This window comes from Schistocerca nitens, chromosome 1 (assembly GCF_023898315.1).
Source record: "Schistocerca nitens isolate TAMUIC-IGC-003100 chromosome 1, iqSchNite1.1, whole genome shotgun sequence".
Taxonomy (NCBI): domain Eukaryota; kingdom Metazoa; phylum Arthropoda; class Insecta; order Orthoptera; family Acrididae; genus Schistocerca; species Schistocerca nitens.
In genome coordinates this window covers 276,211,282-276,232,569 of record NC_064614.1, presented here as the reverse complement: position 1 = coordinate 276,232,569, position 21,288 = coordinate 276,211,282, and the positions used below count along the sequence as shown (strand labels likewise).

At 41.8% G+C, this 21,288-nt stretch overlaps 1 protein-coding gene and 2 non-coding genes across 3 annotated transcripts in view; 1 reads left to right on the top strand and 2 right to left on the bottom strand.

Annotated features, from left to right (window-relative positions):
- Positions 1 to 21,288, bottom strand: part of LOC126243161 (lachesin-like) — a 1,186,501-nt gene that overhangs the window by 119,383 nt on the left and 1,045,830 nt on the right. The gene's annotated exons all lie outside the window — the stretch shown is intronic.
- Positions 13,571 to 13,645, bottom strand: Trnas-cga (transfer RNA serine (anticodon CGA)). The gene has a single exon. It is a non-coding gene; the product is annotated as a tRNA-Ser (tRNA).
- Positions 14,525 to 14,599, top strand: Trnas-uga (transfer RNA serine (anticodon UGA)). The gene has a single exon. It is a non-coding gene; the product is annotated as a tRNA-Ser (tRNA).

Below are 21,288 nucleotides of genomic sequence, written 5' to 3'. Positions count from 1 at the left end.
ACGGAGCAAGGAGGACATCAAAAGCAGACTACCACTGGCAAAAATGGCATTCCTGACCAACAGAAGTCTACTAGTATCAAACATAGGCATTAATTTGAGGAAGTATTTTCTGATAATGTACGTTTGGAGCACAGCATTGTCTTTTATTGTAACATGGACTCTACGGAAACTGGAACAGAAAAGAATCCAAGCATTTCAGATATAGCGCTACAGGCGAAAGTAGAAAATTAGGTGGTCTGATAAAGTAAGAAATGAGGAAGCTCTGCACAGAATCGGAGAGGAAAGGAATATGTGGAAAACACGGACAAGAAGAAGGGACAGGATGTTAGGTCATTTGTTAAGACATCAAGGAATGACGTCCACGGTACTAGAGGGAGCTGCAGAGGACAAAAACTGTATAGGAAGGTTGCAAGTGCTACTCTGAAATGAACAGGTTGGCACAAGAGAGGAAGTGGTGGTGGGCTCGATCAAACCACTCAGAAGACGATGACTCAAGAGACAAAAATGTTCAGCATCGCTCCAGACCAAATCAAATGATTTCTCTTAAGATAAATGTAGTTCAAAACCTTTCCAACCTAAGTAAGAGTTAAGATCATTACTTGGCATAGTATTTTGCGTCGAACGGACCCATGATCTTGGGAATTTTATATAGAGACAGAGGGATGCAAAAATAAGGTCTCTACAATAGCCCTGAAACTTTGATAAACTGTTAAGAATGTACTATAATTCCTATCAAATTCATATGGGCTTCATTTTCATAATAGATGCGTACTACAAAAGAGTTTAACTTGTTAATACAGATAACCTAAATTCATTTTGGCCTTAACAAGAACTTTCTAAAAAGTTGTATCAAAGGTAGTGTCATTTCCATATCGCAGTAGTACATCTTGACAAAAATAAAAAATTCTGCTTCAAGATATGAGGTAATTATTCTGAAAGTTTCGACTACAGAGTGAAGTGTTAGCGTAAGAATTAGAGTGAGATATATATGGTTGGGAAAGTTAAGAATCACAATGTAATCTCTTGCTTTATTCCGAGATGATGTAAAACACACATAGCGAAGATTATAAAATGCTAATGAAAGACAAATATTTTGGTTCCCGTCATTCCACTAGCGGTGACAATAACATAAAATACCGTTTCTCTCGCACAATTAACGTACAGGAAATCAGCTCAATAAATATTCAATTAAGCGTGCCGTTGCTCTCTACAGGCTATTATAAAAGCGTCTCTCGAGAATAATAACACTCTTTAAAAATGCATGACCTGTAGGATGATTTGCAATTTAATCAAGTCGTAGTATAAATTACAGCGGGCTGAAAAAGGCGATTCGACCATCGTGTATCCTTGCATAACGAGCACAATAAGTTTCATAGCAACCGCAGTTACCAAAGGCGTCAGAGAAGGTTGTTGACTGATTAAAAAATCTGATAATTTGTAGCGCTGCTCCGAGATTCTGCAGTTGTTTTAACGGAGAACAAACTGGCAGTATAATCCACACAAATGCACGTCTGGAAGGATGTACGTATGTATGTGTGTATGTACGTATTTATGTTCCACATCTTTTGCTACATCACTGGACCGATTTCTCGCAAACTTTGCAGACATATCATTTACTATCTGTGAAGAGTCACTGTTGGGGTATGAACCACCCATCTATGAAAGAGGTGGGGGTGAAAAAGTAATGTAGCCCACGTAGCGAGAGTACATATATTGCCGTCAGCCAGTATTTGAGAATGAGAGCATTTAGGGGCTAGCAAAGAATTTTGCACATAATTTCGAGCCTTTGCGAAACTTTTCGAGCTATAAACCCCGACAAAATGATGAAAGGAAAAATTTTTATAGCTTACTACATTTTCGCTGTTCTTCCTGTAACAATAGTGCATGAAGCATGACGTTTTAATTTATTGCTCCGTTTCTACTGACTGTAATCGTGACAAAATTTGCGTACAGTATTCCCTTATATCATTGAATGCATCAAAAAAATTATATCATTGTGTGATACTTAGTACAGGAGATATGATGTAATTAACACTGAGATGTGTGGGAAACTACCGCATCATGCAAGACGTTTAAATTTATTACTTCACTGCTACCAACTCTATTTGCGACACTTCTCGCAGACAATATCCACATCTGCCGATGAATGTACGTAGAAAAATATATCACTGTACGACACATAGTTCAGGAGAAATAACGTCAAAAACACATAAATTGGTGATAAACTACCACTTCATGTACGACGTTTTAATCGGTTACTTCTTTACGACTAATTCTACTGACACCACATTTGTCAGGCTGTAGGTACTTATACCACTGGATGTACGTGAAACATCATATCTTTGCAATGCACGTAGTTCAGGAGATACGATGATAAGTGTTGAGCTTCCTGAAAATGCAACTCCTAGGCAAAATTCGCTAGACTTATAAGTGAAATACGTGTTCAAATATGGTTGAACTTTGTTACATACGTTTAACAGGTGCGCATTCAGCCAAATTTGCGGATAAAAAGCTCATCCTAAGCCCCTGGAAAGTTTTCAATCAAATTTGGCACACTTGTTAGTTACAATGTGGAATGATATGCTGGTGAGGGGGGGGGGGGGAGGGGGGGTAAGAACACCAGTCTGCTACTGGGGTGAGTGGGTGAGTGTGACAACGTGGAGAGGAGGAGAGGCCGAGGACATTAACTGACAGCAAGGGGGAAGGGAGAGATAGGCACAGATAGGTGGAGGAGGTGATGGACAAAGATAGGGGAGGAGAAAATGGGCAGAGAGTGAGGAGAATGGGCACAGTGATGAACAGAAGGAGACGAGGAAATTGTCTGAGAAAGTTAAGACAAGAAGATGGACAGTGGGAGGGGTAAAGGGGAAGAGATGAACAGGGAAAGAGGGGAAGAGATGGACAGAGAGTGGGGCTAGAAGGAGATGGAGAGTAGGAACGAGGTGGATATTGACAAAGAAACGTGGAGGAGGATTAGAAGAGGGGGAGGAAATGGGTAAAGGGGGAAGGAACAGATGAACGGAAGGGAGGGGAGCAAATTGACAGAGAGAAGGGAGGGAGAGATGGGTAGAGTGGCGGCTGGAGGAAAGGGGCAGAGAGGGGCGTGGTGGACAGAAAGATGGAGAAGGAGAAGATGGACTAATATAAGAATGGAATAAATACATACCCAGGCAACACCGGGTACTCAGGTAGTATTAGAATAAAATTTTAAGCTTGTTGTTCATTTGCTTCTGTTCTTGCATAATTCTGCGCGTCTGACTAATCGTGATTACGTTTCTAGCTGCTCAACTTCTGAAAGAACCAGTCGGAATAAGACATCCCTTATTTTCATTGTTGACAGTATGAAGCAACTCTTAAAATCTTCGTTGATCCATTATGGATCGTGGGACGACGGCTGTCATGAACTTCTTGATGCAATAATTTACCAACAGCCGTATGATTCGTAGAAGTTTATTTTATTTTATGAACTTCTATAAATTTCTACAACGAGGTGTTTGATTGTGATCCGTCGATTACCTCGAATGAAAGTCTTCGTTGATTCATTATGGATCGTGGGACGACGGCTGGCATGAACTTCTTGATGCAATAATTTACCAACAGCCGTATGATTTGTAGAAGTTTATTTCCTTTTATGAACTTCTATGTGCTACCAGTTTCGGCATTACACTCGTCATAGTGGTAAAATCGCTATACACGGAAGGAGCCATATAACTGGATCCGTGAATCAATCGTCTTGCAACAGCTCTTGGTGGCCAGGCGACAGTCTGCCGAGTGGGGCCTGAAGATGGCATCAATTTAATGCCGAAACTGGTAGCAAATAGAAGTTCATAAAAGAAAAGAAACTTCTACAAATCATACGGCTGTTGGTAAATTATTGCATCAACAACTCTTAAAAGGTTAGTGAACAACAACGCGATTTGTCAAAGGGACATACTAACATGGGAAAATTGTTACTTCCTACCTAACAAAGAAAATAAATTTTTCTCGCAGTTGTTTAGACTGTTTCCATTCAGAATCTGCCAATAACTCTTTCCGCATACATTTCTATGCATAATAAGAAGGCTATCTCAGATTATCATTATAGGTAAATAAAATATTTTTCATGCAGATACTGAAATGAACCATCATGAAAGGATACTATTGATGCAAGTACTTTGCTATTTACAAGAAAAATGTCATGAAATTTCCACCATTGGGTGCACTTTATACCGTTGTTACAAATTCGGCGTTTATGCTAATTTTAGTGCTGAGCGGCAACACTTGTCACCACGGTCGAAAACATTAAACAGACGTGAGCTTAGGTTGGTCCTGTCAGTACCCATCGCGGAAAGAAAATCACCAATGCGTAACAAGTAAAAGTGATCTCCGTAGACTGCCTTTCTAACATCTTCACATGTCCATGACATACAAAAGCCGTTACAGATGTAGACACGCTGCAGCTGCTAGTTGTCGTTTGGTTTCCAGCCTTTTGTATATCATGGGCATATTAAGACATAATGCAGTCTTATGAAATCACTTTCACTTTGATGTTTACTAGTAATTTTCTTGGTTTCCATATCAAAGCTATGATCACTCCAAAATTGCAGCAGTGGGCCTTAAGTAAATTACAGAAAATTGTGACAAAGTTGTCTTTCAAGAAAATTTAAGTATAGTATGAAACCAGCTGAAAATGAACTGTGTAAAATGTCGTCTTATTAAATTTATTTACGTAAAAGTATCTTTATAAATTGCAGGGAAAAACGTTTCTTGAAAACTGTGATGTCACGAACAATACAAAATGAAAGCTTCATAGTTAGCTAGGCTTACACATCGTCTGAACTTGTTCGCAATACGAATTAATATTAAACATTACCTCAGAGTGATGACAGAAGTCAATACTCTCTCAAAAGTAAAGATCAGTCTGCTCGAAAGATTGATCCTTCGCGATAATGAGCTTCTGGTTGCGCTGTAGGGTGTTGTGCTGTGCAAAAGCCAGTTGAAGCGTCTGTGAGAATAATCAAGGCTGTCATTTTTGAACTGCGGTTGCTAAGTCGATTTCGTTCAGAAAGGAGATATTACTGACTGAGAGCTATCTGAAATCTCTAGTCCTTCAGAAATAATTGCAGGAAAATTAGAGAAGAGCGGAAAAATATGGAGGAGGAGAGCACTTAGTTGAACGTTTGAAATGAAAGTTGCTGGAAACGGTCGCTTCAGGATGCGGTTAGAATTTTTACAGGTGTTACATACAATATTACACCTATCTAATATCGAAAAAATTAATTAGTGAAGACATTTTGCAATACGAGTAGCGCAACTACGTTGCCATCCTCGCAGTCGAACGATTCGGAACTTACCTCGTGGTTTGAGATCAGCCACCTCGGAGCCCTTGTCTTATAACAAGAGACTATAATATCTTCCGTAATCTTAAGAAATGTCTAGTTCCGTGACGTTTCTAGTACGCCAGAGCTGACAATTCTCCGTACGACCTGATTCTGGCTTGCTGTATTTTGTACTGTAGCTAAATTCTATATTGATTGTCGTCAGGTACAGAAAAGATTTCGCTAACATTACTCCGTCCTTTTAATCATGCATTACATGAATTCCAAAAATCGGGGACGCACGCTACCAGGCGAAACTGGTAGGGTGTTCCAAATTTTTTGGGTGAAAATTAGACAGATAAGTCCTAAGTTGACAAAGTACTTCGCGAGAAAGAACTGTTAGACGGGTATTAATATAATATACGAGTACAATTTCTTTTCGTATCAACGCTTTACATATTACAGTAACAACCTAAACTAATGATAGAAAGTTATTCACTGTACTGTTACGCTCAACAATCCATTGATATATACGAACTCTGTATGCAGAATCAACGCACATGTAACTGCTACTCCACAATTACAAGTAACATCAAGGATTTCGAAAACATCGGTCATGTGAAACCCAGCTTGCACATGACGTCCAGAAAGTCATGCATCAAGGCAGTCGGGAAGATGCAGTAGCTATTGATTCCGAGAAGAGCTCTTGATTCCGAGAAGTATTTGACTCGGTACCAAACCAACGTTTGTTAATAGAACTAGAACCATATGGGGTACCAAATGAAGTCTGTGATTGGCTTAAGGATTTACTGGCAGCGAGGGCGCAGCATTTTATCTTGGTAAAAGAGTCATCGAAAGCTCTACAAGTAACTCCAGTCGTATCCCAGGGAAGAATTTGGAGCCACTGCTGTTCATGTTGTATATTAATGACTTGGGAGTAGTAACCTCTGTACTGTCTGGAGGAAACGCTGCTCAAATATTGTGTGTGTGTGTGTGTGTGTGTGTGTGTGTGTGTGTGTGTTTGGAGTTTACGGACGCTCAACAGCGAGAGTATCTGCATCCTTAGAAACGACTGTGGAGAAAATGGCAAAAACTTTTGTCACGCAGTGAGGAGTAAACCTACAAAATTAAACTCACTCCGACTTCACTGTCCTTGACCCAAACAATCACTCTATCTTACACGCTGTAACGCAACGGAGAAAGGGTGACAGGTGCTAGAAGTGGGGTTGAAACAGAAGTAAGAAGAGACAGGTGCCAAAACAACAGCTCAGGAAAACGTGACTTGCTGACCAATCAAAAAAAAAAAAAAAAAAAAACCGAGGATAAGCCAGTTTGTATAATACTTTCACTTACGAAGAACAAGGATGAGTTAATCTGTAAAATACCTTTAAGTTACAAAAACTGGATGCCAAATAAGAAATAGGAGAGAGGAACTAAAATAGCAGCATAATGAAATGTGACTGGCTGACCACTTACAAAGAACATGAATGACCCAGTGTCCCACTTAACACATTAAAACGTGTCCCTAAAATCTTATGAAACAAATCGGACATAACAAAAAACTTATATTTTTAACCAGATTCATTTGAACGTCGCTTAAAATAGAGGACAAATCGGCCGGCATATTTGCATCTTCTCTCTGAACCGAAAATAAAACACAGTCTAGTAAAATGTGGCACACAATGATTTGTACGCCACAAGCAGCACATTTTGGAGTGTCGTCTCGCCGGAGCAAGGAGCCATGCGCCATAGTACTGTGAGAAGACAAGTAAGGAGGACTTCATTGTGCGTGCGTGCCTGCAAAGAGAATACGCCACGGCCGCGTTGTTGACTTTACTAGAGGCAGTTTATTGTCTGTCACTTCCAGCCTTTCGTTTTCTCATCAGCATATGACTATGTGAGGTGATAAAAATTAGGGGGGATGCCAAACTGAACTGAGGAACACGACGCGATTCTTTGACTGTTACATTCGCCTTTCTTTTCCCGCAATATATTTGTGCACTGTCGCCCAGCAGAAAGACACCTTGTTCCCCAGCCTTTTAATTGGAGAAGAGCGTCCTGGATATCTTGGACCACTTTACTGGCTGGATATAAGCTCTGCAGAAACTAAATGGCACTCAGGGAATCGGAAGGAATTTAGCAGTCACGGTACATCTCATCTGCTACAGACCCCTCAAGAACGCGGATAATTCAGCATCGAAGACAAGTCTGGAGCCAACCTAATCTTGAAGACACGATCAGGGGGAACAACAGAGTAGCCAACGAAGTATCCCTGCACAGATCCGACCGTGAATACGGCTGCTAGTTGAAATGTCAGAATACATCTTACGAAGAACGTACGCAGGTGTGCAATCTCTCCTGTATTTCACTAAATCTAAAATTACTCTGGACCTCTGCAGTAACCAGATTGGCAGGCTGTACGTGCCCCACACCAGGGAACTTTAGTAGACACTTCACGAGGATCTCAAATGTCTTCGTTGCCCGTGGGCGACTGGTGAAGGTACATCGCCCAATTGGCAGCGGCGATAAACGTAGACGCTTGACGCACCATGAAGAGTTCCCGCCGGGTGATAAGAGGCGGTTCACCAGCCTTGTCCCAGAGACTGGTTACGGGATTGGCACTGTAAGTTCCCGTGCCCTGCCTGATCCCGTCATAGCGTAAAGAGTCAATGATCTTCAGGTAAGAAGACCTCGCTGACCCACACATTTTGCGCCTGTAGTCCAGCCGCGATGGCATGAAAGGCGTATAAAACTGGAGCAGACGCAAATGATTAAGTGGTCACATACACACTTATCTGCAGAAAAAGTAAAATCAGTCTTAGGTGCCCATGCCTCGGCTCTCTTCACTATGAGTTGCAACTGACGACTCGTTGCTGCGAAACGGAAGAAGAGTAGAAACGCACGAAATCGTCCACGAATAAGGATCACTCGAAAGGACTCCGTACTGTGGCTGCTATACTGTTAATGGCTGTGGCAAAGATTGTGACACTTCGAACACTGCCCTACGGATCACCATCCTCCTGCATAAAACTATCTGACAGCACACCACCGCTTCTGTACCTAAAGAGGCGTCTTGAGAGGAAAGACCAAATGAAGATCGGGAAGTGGCCACAAAAGTCAAATCGGCTGTAGCTGATTGAGAATATTGTGCCTGCAAGAAGTTTAGTAAGATTTACTGATTTCAAAAAATATCCTCAGACAATGCTTGTCATGTAGGTAAACTTACTGGACTTTCGCCTTTAGAAGGGTCATGTCCGTCGCCTTTGATCGACAACTCCTGAATCCACACTGACAGCGGCTAAGAAGCTGCCTGGTCTCTCATATCCAGACTATACGATGGATGACCATGATTTTCCTACACAAATCGATAAGAGGACCTCCCGATATTTACTGGGCCGCAGTCGGTAGTTAAAACATCCGAAGAGGATTTCGTTTGACACTGTCTGCAAGTGCTACAGCATGCTGTACCGGATTTACTCGTGACCAGGCGCCGTATCGCGAACACCAGACAGCCCCGAATCCAGCTCCCACATAGAGAAGGGTCAGATTCCGAAATGATAGACTGGAAGTCTGTTTCGACCCTCTCCATGGTGGAGAGGGACCCTGGGTCCTGGATAACGATGGAACACTGGGTCCTGGATGGCAGTGGCGGTATATATAATGGCCTGGTACTTCTTGTCGGAAGATTCAAGTGGCATCCTGGGGGCATTTTCGCTGGTGGCTCATAAGTCAGAAGCGAGAGCCAACTTGGCGCCCACAAGCGAGGCAAATATGAGTCGCTCCAGCAGGAGGGATAATCATAAGCTCATGTCTGCGCGATCGTTTTGCAGCTACGTTGTTAAGCCATACTTGTATGTGCATCTTGCTTCCACCTGCAGTCAGTTTTCTCCATTTGCTGTTATTGTCAGCTAGTTGCTCCCACTTATCACTGTCAATATTAAATGCGCACGTATCACGCTTGACGCACTCCCTAAAGCGTAGTGAAGGTCTTTCACGAGGTCTCTTTGCTCCTGCTTTTTCACTGAGTAATGTGCGCCGAGGCAGATGGGAGTGGACCATACGATGCAGATGTCCTAACCACCGCAGGCAACGTTGCTTGCGAGTGGCAGTGATACTCTGTTGTTTTGCAGTTTTCAGAACCATAGCATTTGTCACGTGATCCTTCCAAGATATTTCCAAAATGATCCCTAAGCACCGCAGGTGAAAGGCGTTGAGCTTTAGTTCCTGTTTGGCATACGACGTGCAAGTCTCAGCTCCATGCAGGAGAGTATTCAGCACACATGATTGATACACAAGTGTTTTTGTCGACAATGTAAGATGTTTGTTGTCCATTGCTCGTGTGAGGAACTTTCCGAAATTTCTGGTAGCCTTTCCTATTCGTTCATTTATCTCGTAATCCAGGGAGAGATCTTCTGTCATTACTGGACCAAGATAGCAGAACTTATCGACTACCTTCAACAAGGAGCCGTCCAGTTTGATGAGAAGCTGTTATGTGTATCTTTGTGCCATGACAACCGTCTTCTTTACGTTTATAGACGTGGAGAAGAGCTTGCATGCCGTACAGAATTTATCCACAAGCTCTTGCAGATCGTCTTGAGTATGCGCTTCAAATGCAGCATCGTTAGCAAATAAAAGGCCATTTACAAGCAAGTCTTCTCGGAAGATCTGAGTAGAGAGATGTTGCAGATCTTCCCATAAGCTTTGGTATACAAAAGAATGCCCAGGTTAGTTTCACCAACAGCAACTTTGAGGATTGCTGAGAAAAAATATTATTGTACAGAGTGGGAGCCAATACGCAGCCTTGACGAATCCCTCTTCTAACAGCAAACGGGTCAGATGTGATTTCGTTGAGGACCACAGCACCTTCCACATCTTCGTGAAAAGCCTTTATCATCTTTAGAGCTTTGGAGGACAACCTATCTTCAAAAGTACTGCATACAGCCCTTCTCTGCTGACTGCGTCAAAAGCCGTTTTTAGGTCGATAAAGGCAATGATCAGAGGGGTTTTCTGCTCGTGGCGCTTTTCCTGAATTTGCCGGAATGTTAAGATCATATCAACCGTAGATCGTTGGGGACGAAACCCACATTGTTCCTCAGGGTATATGCGCTCGTCAAGCTTCTGAAGTCTGCCCAACACCACATGGGCAAATGTTTTTCCAGGTATACTCAAAAGTGAGTTTCCATGGTGACAGCTGCAATCGCCGCGATCGCCTTTACCTTTGTATAAAGTAACAGTATCGGCATCGCGCATGTCTAGCGGCACGATACCCTCGGCCCAACATTTCAATAAGAGGCAGTGGCGGTAGTCAGTGAAAAAAGCTCTGCCATTGTCTTTGCGATGCGTCCAGGTGTTATTTGGAGACACTCCTATTTCAAGAACGCCGCTGTAGGCAACTGAAAGCCTCCTGATGGCTTCCCATACTGTTGTAGAACTTGTGCAACACCTGATAGAGTCCAGGAACACTTGCCGTGACCTTTTCTTGCTCTCCTTGATGATGTGTCGAGACTTCGCTCTCGTCGTTCCAAGATGACCGCCGAGTAAGTGACGCCAGAAACCATTTCCAGAAAGTTAAGTGATTTAGTCTGGAATATAATTTAGTTTAACGCCGACAACAAATTAAATACGTGCATTAGTGTATCGTTTAGTCTTGCCGTTAAAGGTTTGACTTTTCTTTGCGTATTTTTTCAGAAAACACGAAAAGATCGTAACCTCGCGAAGTCGCGCTTAGGCTTAAATTTTGTAAACGTGTTTGTTTCTTGTTTCACGGTAATTTAACTAGTTTCTCGGTAACAAATAAGTAAACTACCGTAAATAGCGTATAACTGCATTGTTTTCATACAGATTTCAGAAAAATAGCATAACTTTATATCAGAAACTTGCTTATATACATTTGTTTATAGGCCTAATTCTCGAAACGTTTTTGGAGAATCAAAGTTAAAGTATCTCGTTTAATTGTCCTTTTTTTCATTCCATCGAGTGAAATATATAATAAATAGCGTATACCTTCATTGTTTTAATAAAGATCTCAGAAAAACAGCGGAATTTTAAATCAGAAACTTGCTTATATACATTTGTGAATAGGCTTAATTCTTGTAACGTCTTTTTTGATTTTCGGTAATTTAATTGATTTATTCTAGCTAAAGTATTATTTTTGCCATGAGTGAGAAGTGCCTGACTTGCCGTACAATTGTTAGTTCCGGGGTTTGGTGTGATGGATGCAGTAGTTTTTTTCACTGGGGGGGGGGGGGACTGCAGTGGCGTGGGTGTTGGGAAAGTGGATCAGGCTCATCAGTGGTTATGTAGGATTTGCAGCAGAGATAGGAAGATAGTGGAACAGGAGGGGAAAATTGCTGCCCTTCAGGCTGAGCTAGATCAGGCTAGGGAAGATCTGGACAGGTTAAGGAGGGAGAAGGGCAAAGAGAGGTGGGAAGTGGCAACAGGTAGCAGAAGGAACAGGCCTAGAACTAAGTCTGACAGTTTTGTGGTGAATGTCAAAAATAAGTTTGACCTGTTGCTTCAGTTAGAAACTGATGAGCCTCAAGCAGAGGTAGGTGTAGACAGGACACAACAAACTTTCAATAGGAAATTGAAAAAGACTGTAGGAAAGTCATCGAAAAGGAAGAAAGTTTTGTTGTTAGGCAGTTCTCATGCCAGAGGTGTAGGCCAACTTCTGCAGGAGGAATTAGGACCAGAATACCAGGTCACAAATTTTCTCAAACCAAGTGCTAGTCTGGATCAGGTGACAGAGGATTTAGGTTCACTCTGTAAAGGATTCACCAGGGAAGACACCGTGGTTATTGTGGGAGGGCCAGGGAACAGCATCGACAGAGATCCTGGGTACAGTATAGAGTGTGACCTGGTAAAGATTGCGTCGGCATCGAGACACACCATTGTTGAATTTGTATCTGTCCTGAGACGCCATGACCGACCTCATTTGAACTCTTCTGTTGGGAGAGTTAATTTGGAGTTGGAACGGCTGCTTGGGTCGGGTGCGGCGGCTCATATTGGTGTGGTTCCCGTTGATTCTCTCAGTAGGTGGGACTATACCAGGCACGGCCTACATCTCAACAGGAAAGGAAAGGGGAAACTGGCAGGGGTAATAGCAGGAAATTTAAGGGGGGGGGGGGGAGACACTGCCATGAATGGTAAAATACCAGTGGTTACAGGTGTTGGAGCAGCACTCTTTTTTAGGATAGGTAAGACAGAAAGATGTCAAATTCTATGAGAGGTGAGGATTGAAACAAATCTTCAGTTTAGGAAAGAAATTAAACAGCACAATTCTAGCACATTCGATCACCAATCACAGCTGTCAATTACAAATTTTCACCAATCACCATAAATTTTATCTCCACCAAGTTGTATCTCAGTCCTAGGTAATTGCATTGATGAATTAAAGTCACCCAACCCAGTTGACATAATCTGCCTCTCTGAACACCATGTGACCACTGGTATAGGAACTAGGCCTAAGCACAATGAGAAACTCAGACAGGAGAGTGCTTCAAACGTTAGAATAAGGAAAGGTTCTCATAAAAGTATAATTAAAAATAATGTAAGTATATTTCATCAAAATATTGGGAGTTTAAAGAATAAAATAGATGAGCTTCTGGTTTGTTTAGAAGATTTAGAAGCTGAGGATGAAATAGATATACTATGCATGTCTGAGCATCACATTGTTACTGATATGGATAAGGTAAATGTAAGTGGATATAAGCTCTCTGCACATGTAATGAGAGAAAATATGGAGAAAGGAAGAGTTGCCATATATGTCAAAAGTTATCATTGTGCAAAAAGTATAGAAACAAAAAAGTTTTGTGTAGAGAGACATATAGAAGCATGTGCCTGTGAGCTTAAATTAAAGAAAGGCACATTTATAATTGTAACTGTATATAGGTCCCCGTCAGGAAATTTTCATCTATTTCTGAAAAATTTGGACTCCTTGTTGTGCTGAAACTTCCTGGCAGATTCAAACTGTGTGCCCGACCGAGACTCGAACTCGGGACCTTTGCCTTTCGCGGGCAAGTGCTCTACCAACTGAGCTACGGAAGCACGACTCACGCCCGGTACTCACAGCTTTACTTCTGCCAGTACCTCGTCTCCTACCTTCCAAACTTTACAGAAGCTCTCTTGCGAACCTTGCAGAACTAGCACTCCTGAAAGAAAGGATATTGCGGAGACATGGCTTAGCCACAGCCTGGGGGATGTTTCCAGGATGAGATTTTCACTCTGCAGCGGAGTGTGCGCTGATATGAAACTTCCTGGCAGATTAAAACTGTGTGCCCGACCGAGACTCGAACTCGGGACCTTTGCCTTTCGCGGGCAAGTGCTCTACCAACTGAGCTATCGAAGCACGACTCACGCCCGGTACTCACAGCTTTACTTCTGCCAGTACCTCGTTTCCTACAGTTTTAATCTGCCAGGAAGTTTCATATCAGCGCACACTCCGCTGCAGAGTGAAAATCTCATTCTGGAAACATCCCCCAGGCTGTGGCTAAGCAATGTCTCCGCAATATCCTTTCTTTCAGGAGTGCTAGTTCTGGAAGGTTCGCAGGAGAGCTTCTGTAAAGTTTGGAATGTAGGAGACGAGGTACTGGCAGAAGTAAAGCTGTGAGTACCGGGCGTGAGTCGTGCTTCGGTAGCTCAGTTGGTAGAGCACTTGCCCGTGAAAGGCAAAGGTCCCGAGTTCGAGTCTCGGTCTGGCACACAGTTTTAATCTACCAGGAAATTTCATATCAGCGCACACTCCGCTGCAGAGTGAAAATCTCATTCTGGAAACATCCCCCAGGCTGTGGCTAAGCAATGTCTCCGCAATATCCTTTCTTTCAGGAGTGCTAGTTCTGGAAGGTTCGCAGGAGAGCTTCTGTAAAGTTTGGAATGTAGGAGACGAGGTACTGGCAGAAGTAAAGCTGTGAGTGCCGGGCGTGAGTCGTGCTTCGGTAGCTCAGTTGGTAGAGCACTTGCCCGTGAAAGGCAAACGTCCCGAGTTCGAATCTCGGTTTGGCACACAGTTTTAATCTACCAGGAAGTTTCATATCAGCGCACACTCCGCTGCAGAGTGAAAATCTCATTCTGGAAACATCCCCCAGGCTGTGGCTAAGCCATGTCTCCGCAATATCCTTTCTTTCAGGAGTGCTAGTTCCGCAAGGTTCGCAGGAGAGCTTCTGTAAAGTTTGGAAGGTAGGAGACGAGGTACTGGCAGAAGTAAAGCTGTGAGGACCGGGCGTGAGTCGTGCTTCGGTAGCTCAGTTGGTAGAGCACTTGCCCGTGAAAGGCAAAGGTCCCGAGTTCGAGTCTCGGTCGGGCACACAGTTGTAATCTGCCAGGAAGTTTCATATCAGCGCACACTCCGCTAGAGAGTGAAAATCTCATTCTGGTCCTTGTTGTGCTATCTGTCAGACAGGGGAAAGCAAATTATAATTTGTGGGGACTTCAGTGTAGATTCTCTGAAAGAGGGTAATAGGAAAAATTACCTAGAAGTATTACTCGGTTCTTTCAATTTGACACCCATTATTGATTTTCCTACTCGGGTGGTAAAGGATAGCAGCTCACTGATAGATAACTTCTTTATAGACCAAGATAAGTTTAACCAGATAAATGCTCAGCCTGTTGAGAATGGTCTTTCTGATCATGGTGCACAGCTAGTTATAATATATGACATCGCTCCATTCGGCAATACTAAACAGTCCTCCAAAGTAGCACGTTCAGTCAACGATTTAACATTTGCAAATTTCAGGGAAAGCCTACAGCAGTTAGACTGGGATGAGGTGTACCGTGAACCTGATGCCAATTTAAAATATAATTTATTTCATGACATTTTTGTAAATGCATTTGAAAACTGCTTCCCCAATAAAATAGTTAAATATACTCGTAAGAAACCTTGTAACAAACCAGGGCTTACTAAGGGTATAAAAATATCTTGTAACCGGAGAATGGAAATGTATCTGACAGCAAGAAAGAGTAGTGACCCAGAAACTACAAACATTATAAAAACTACTGTGTTATATTAAGAAAAGTTATTAAAAAATCCAGGAGTATGTGTATCATGTCTGAAATCAGCAACTCTGATAATAAAATTAAAACAATTTGGAATATTATTAAAAGAGAAACTGGTCAACCAAGAGCAGAGAAAGACAGTATTACCATAAAATTGAATGAAAACTTTACGAACAAAAAGTCAGAAGTGGAAAATATTTTTAATAATCATTTTCTAAACGTTGTGGATATAGTAGGATCCAGGTGTTCATTAGAAGATGCTAGGCTGTTAATGGAAGAGGCCATACCTATGCAATTTGATACAATTGAAATCTCACCCACTTCTCCCTCTGAAATTAGGAAAATAATAAACTTGCTTAAAAGCAAAAACTCACATGGAATTGATGGCATTTCCAGCAAAATACTAAAAGCTTGTTTTCAACAGATAAGTAAGATTCTCAGCCACCTGTGTAATAGCTCTCTGGAACAGGGCATTTTCTCTGATAGACTGAAATATGCTGTTGTTATACCTTTGCATAAAAAGGGGGATAGATCTGATGTCAACAATTACCGTCCAATCTCCCTTCTAACAGCTTTATCCAAAATTTTTGAGAAAGTAATGTATTCAAGAACAGCTTCACATATCTGTAAAAATGAAGTACTAACAAAATGTCAGTTTGGTTTCCAGAAAGGTTTTTCAACAGAAAATGCAATATATGCTTTCACCAATCAAATTTTGAATGATCTGAATAACCGAACACCACCCATTGGGATTTTTTGTGATCTCTCAAAGGCTTTTGACTGTGTAAATCATGAAATTCTGCTAGACAAGCTCAAGTATTGTGGCGTGAGTGGGACAGTGCACAAATGGTTTAATTCGTACCTAACTGGAAGAATGCAGAAAGTTGAAATATGTAGTTCTCATAACATGCAAAGATCAGCACATTCCTCAAAATGGGGAACTATCAAGAATGGGGTTCCACAAGGGTCAGTCTTGGGTCCTTTGTTGTTCTTAATATATATTAATGACTTGTCATTCTATATTCATGAAGAGGCAAAGTTAGTTCTCTTTGCTGATGATACAAGTATAGTAATCACACCTGACAAACAAGAATTAACTGATGAAATTGTCAATACTGTCTTTCAGAAAATTACTAAGTGGTTCCTTGTAAGCGGACTCTCACTGAATTTTGATAAGACACAGTACATACAGTTCCGTACAGTGAATGGTATGACGCCATTAATAAATATAGACCTTAATCAGGAGCATACAGCTAAGGTAGAATATTCCAAATTATTAGGTGTGTCCATTGATGAGAGATTAAATTGGAAGAAACACATTGATGATCTGCTGAAACGTTTCAGTTCAGCTACTTATGCAATAAGGGTCATTGCAAATTTTGGTGATAAACACCTTAGTAAATTAGCTTACTACGCCTATTTTCACTCATTGCTTTCATATGGCATCATATTTTGGGGTAATTCATCACTGAGGAATAAAGTATTTATTGCACAAAAGCGTGTAATCAGAATAATAGCTGGAGTCCACCCAAGATCATCCTGCAGACATTTATTTAAGGATCTAGGGACATTCACAGTAGCTTCTGAGTATATATACTCTCTTATGAAATTTGTTATTAACAACCAAACCCAATTCAAAAGTAATAGTAGTGTGCATAACTACAATACTAGGAGAAAGGATGATCTTCACTATTCAAGATTAAATCTAACTTTGGCACAGAAAGGGGTGAATTATACTGGCACTAAAGTCTTTGGTCACTTACCAAATAGTATCAAAAGTCTGACAGATAACCAACAAGTATTTAAGAAGAAATTAAAAGAATTTCTGAATGACAACTCCTACTCCATAGAGGAATTTTTAGATATAAATTAAGAAAAAAAGAAAAAAAGAAAAAATATTTAAAAAAATAAAAAATAAAAAAATACATAAATAAAAAACCCAAAAAACCAGAAAGTTGTTATATTAACTTAAGTATGTTGTTAAATTAATTTAATTATGTCATGTATTGGAAAATTTGACTCGTTCCACATCATTACGAAATATCGTATTCATGATCGATGGAACTAGTATTAATATAATCTAATCTAATCTAATCATTCGAAAGGCTACGAGGTCTCTCATCGTTGGGCGGCACTTAAACAGTCGCGGACTCACACGCCTGACCTAGATTGCTTAACGGCTCTCATCTGTCCAGCAAAGGATATGTCGCCTTCGAAGATGACCAGAGGACTTTGGAATGGACAAGTCAGCGGCATGATGAATCACTCGGATAATGTGACTCATCCGCAACTCGTTGTCACTGGGGCGGACACAATATATAAATATCTATTCTACGTCACCTATCTCCCGAATGGCACTCCCCATTCCGCCGTCCACTGTCACGGCTGTTCAAGAGAACGGTACGAGACACTTTCCCACCCGCGGTGTAGGGGTGGCTTAAGCCTGTATCAAGTCCCTAACAGAGTGATAGCCCTTTTCGGTAGCTCTCAAACGGTGCTGCGGCACCGTTGTCCAACGTGCTTTCTCACTGGGTGGAAGCATCCCCAAGACGATTAGTGTGTCGTCTGACGATCGGTGTGCGCTCCTTATCCTGCCGCTGACGCCCAGTCTGCATGCTATCTTACAGTCAATGCGAAGTAAGTCTGCTGGTCACGCCTCTGTAGAATTCCGTTGCAGACATTCCGTTGTGTGTCGCCTGTGATGTTCTGGTTACAGACGAGTATCGCCTGGTGTGTGAATCCGCGATAGCTGTCTGGTTCTTGGTGTGACAGATGCTGGCCTTAATTACCCGTATGACTGCTAACGAGATACCTCTGGACTCGGGATACATCCCACAAACAAAGAAGAACTACGTGAAGTGGATTTGGGGACATGCAGTTCACTACTTGCTTGGTGTTCTAGACTGGTGTGAGTTGGGTTGGGTTGGGTTGGGTTGTTTGGGGGAGGAGACCAGACAGTGAGGTCATCTGTCTCATCGGATTAGGGAAGGACGGGGAAGAAAGTCAGCCGTGCTCTTTCAAAGGAACCATCCTGGCATTTACCTTGAGCGATTTAAGGAAATCACGGAAAACCTAAATCAGGATGGCCAGACGCGGGATTGAACCGTCGTCCTCCCGAATGCGAGTCCAGAACTTGCTTGGTGACGGCGAGAAAAATGACATTCTTTTTTGGCGATTCCTTAGTGAACGACTTTGCACAGTTGTCTGCAATCCCAATTTTTCTTTGTAGTGTATTTCTTACCGCTCCCTGCAGTTGGGGTGTTACTCCAATGAGGAGCTGATCCACGCCTTTTGCACTCTTAGTACCGGTTCTTCTCTGGTCAGTGTAACATTCTACTCCGACAGTCTATGCATCGATAGTCTCACCGAGTGGTAATACTGGCTGCTCCATCCTCGTCGTGACATCGGTTTCCTGCCATGATCTGTGATATTTGAAAAAATAATTGTGAGGATTTTAGCATCTTTGATTAGTAATCAAAATGTCCTCGGTTCTGGGTTCTAACACAGCCACTGCTTAAATTTCGAATAAAAATCAACAGCAATGGCAGCCAAAGTCTTCCGGCATAAGAAGTCACCCTCATTCTGCCAACGGTCTTGTCAAAGAGGGCGGAGGAGGGAACAGCGATTCAGAGCACTCTATTGTTCTTGGGGTGGGAAACTGTGCCTAAAAGGCGAAAGAATTAGCAGTGAGCAATGGCATGAGGATGCAGAAGACAATGGAACCACTGCATTAAAAGCAGATAAAATATATCCACGGGACAAGTGCACTGTAATTGGAAAAGCATCTGATCTCTACATTGGCTAAAAATTCCAGACTATTCCCCCATTTCGGATCCCCTCGATGCGACTGTCAACGGGGAGGTGACTATGAGAAAAAGACTGCATAACCAGGAAAAGATAACGTTCTACAAGTCGGAGCGTGGAATGTCAGAAGTTTGAAATGGTACGGAAGCTAGAGCATCTGAAAACGTACATGCTACGGCTCAGTCTAGAATAGCGAGTGTCAGTGAAGTGAAACGGAGAGGAGACAAGGATTTCTGGTCATATAAGTATAGGGAAATATTAACAGCAGAAGTAAGTGGAAGTAAGATTCGTTTTGATTAGGTAGGTAGGGGAGAGAGAGAGTGTTACTGCGAATAGTTCAGCGACAGGGTTGATTTCATCAGAAACTACAGCAAACTAACACCGATTAACAATAGTTCAGATATGCATGTCGACGTCGCCAGCAGCTGATGAAGAGACAAATCAAGTATGTCATTCAGTATGTCATTCAGTACGTAAGGGAGATAAAAATCTAATAGCCATGGGGTATTGGAATGGGGTTATGTAGGAGGGAGTAGAAGAAAGGTTTACGGGAGAGTATGGGCTTGGTAGTGGGAATGAGAAAGGAGAAAGACTAATTGAGATCAATAATTTATATGTTAATAATAGCAAATACTCTGAAGAATCATAAGAGAAGGAGGAATACTTGGAAGAGGCCAAGAGATACAGAAGATTTCAGTTAGATTATATCATGGTCAGGCAGAGATTCAGAAATGAGATATAGTATTATAGACGGTCCCAGTAGCAATACAGACTTAGATCACAATTTAGTAATGATGAAGAGTTACCTGACGTTTCAGAGACTAGCCAGGGAGAGTCAGTGCGTGTAGAACTTTGATACGGAAATTCTGTGGAATGCAGAGATAAACTTCAAGTTCTCTGAGGCTATAGGCACTGCGATAACAAAAAGCTCAATAGACAGTTCAGTTGAAGTGGAATGGATATCTCTAAAAAGGACTATCACAGAATTTGGAAAGGCCCAAGGAAGGCAACTGTGAAGAAAACGTCAGTAACAGATGAAATACTTCAGTTGATCAACGAAAAAAGGAAGTACAAAAACGTTCTTGGAAATTTAAAGAAATGAGTCACTTTGGAACGAAATAAATAGAAAGAACAAGGAAGCTAAGGCAAATGCTTACATGAAAACGTGAAGAAATCGAAAAAAAATTACTGCCGGAAGAGCTGACTCAGCAAACAGAAAAATCAAAACAGCCCCCAGTGAAATTATAAGCAACATTATAAATAACATTAAGAGCGCAAAGTGAAATCTACTGTTAAATGCAGAGGATAGAGCGAATAGATGGAAAGAGCACACTGGAGGACTCTATAAGTTGGAGGACTTGCCTGATGACGTGTTAGAAGAAGAAACACGAGTCTGTATTGAAGAGATGGGGGATCTACTATTGGACTCAGAATTTAAAAAAGCTTGCATTGAAGATGGCACCTCTTCTTAAACTTTCCTTTCTGAGCACAAAAATAACAGCAGCAGAATTTATAAGCCAAAACGAATTGCAGTAAATAATGTGAATTCAAATGGTTCAAATGGCTCTGAGCACTATGGGACTCAACTGCTGTGGTCATAAGTCCCCTAGAACTTAGAACTACTTAAACCTAACTAACCTAAGGACAGCACACAACACCCAGCCATCACGAGGCAGAGAAAATCCCTGACCCCGCCGGGAATTGAACCCGGGAACCCGGGCGTGGGAAGCGAGAACGCTACCGCACGACTAATGTGAATTCACCGGCACTTGTATTACGACTTTTTCTAGCTAAACACTCGATAGTCGCATAAAAATCGAACTAGTTGTGGAACGAGCAGAAATCTCAGTAAATACAGCCTAAGAGGCAAAAATACCGCATCCGTTTAATGCATTTATGACTGTGGTACCCATTAAAAAGAAGATATTTGCTGCTCATTTCATATACGTCAACAGGAGAGGAAAATTCGTTATTACACTATCTGATCATATACATCTGGACAGTCCTATTTAATGCACAAATGACCACCAGATGTCACTAGAGGCGGACCCGCCAGTGTAAATGGAGGCGGGAAATACTGTGTTGTGAGTAGAGAAGCAGCAACAATTAATTGTTGGTTCGGCCAACACAGCTGAGTGACTACGCACGTCGACTAATCATTAGATGCCACCTGAGTAACAAATTCATCGGTCACATT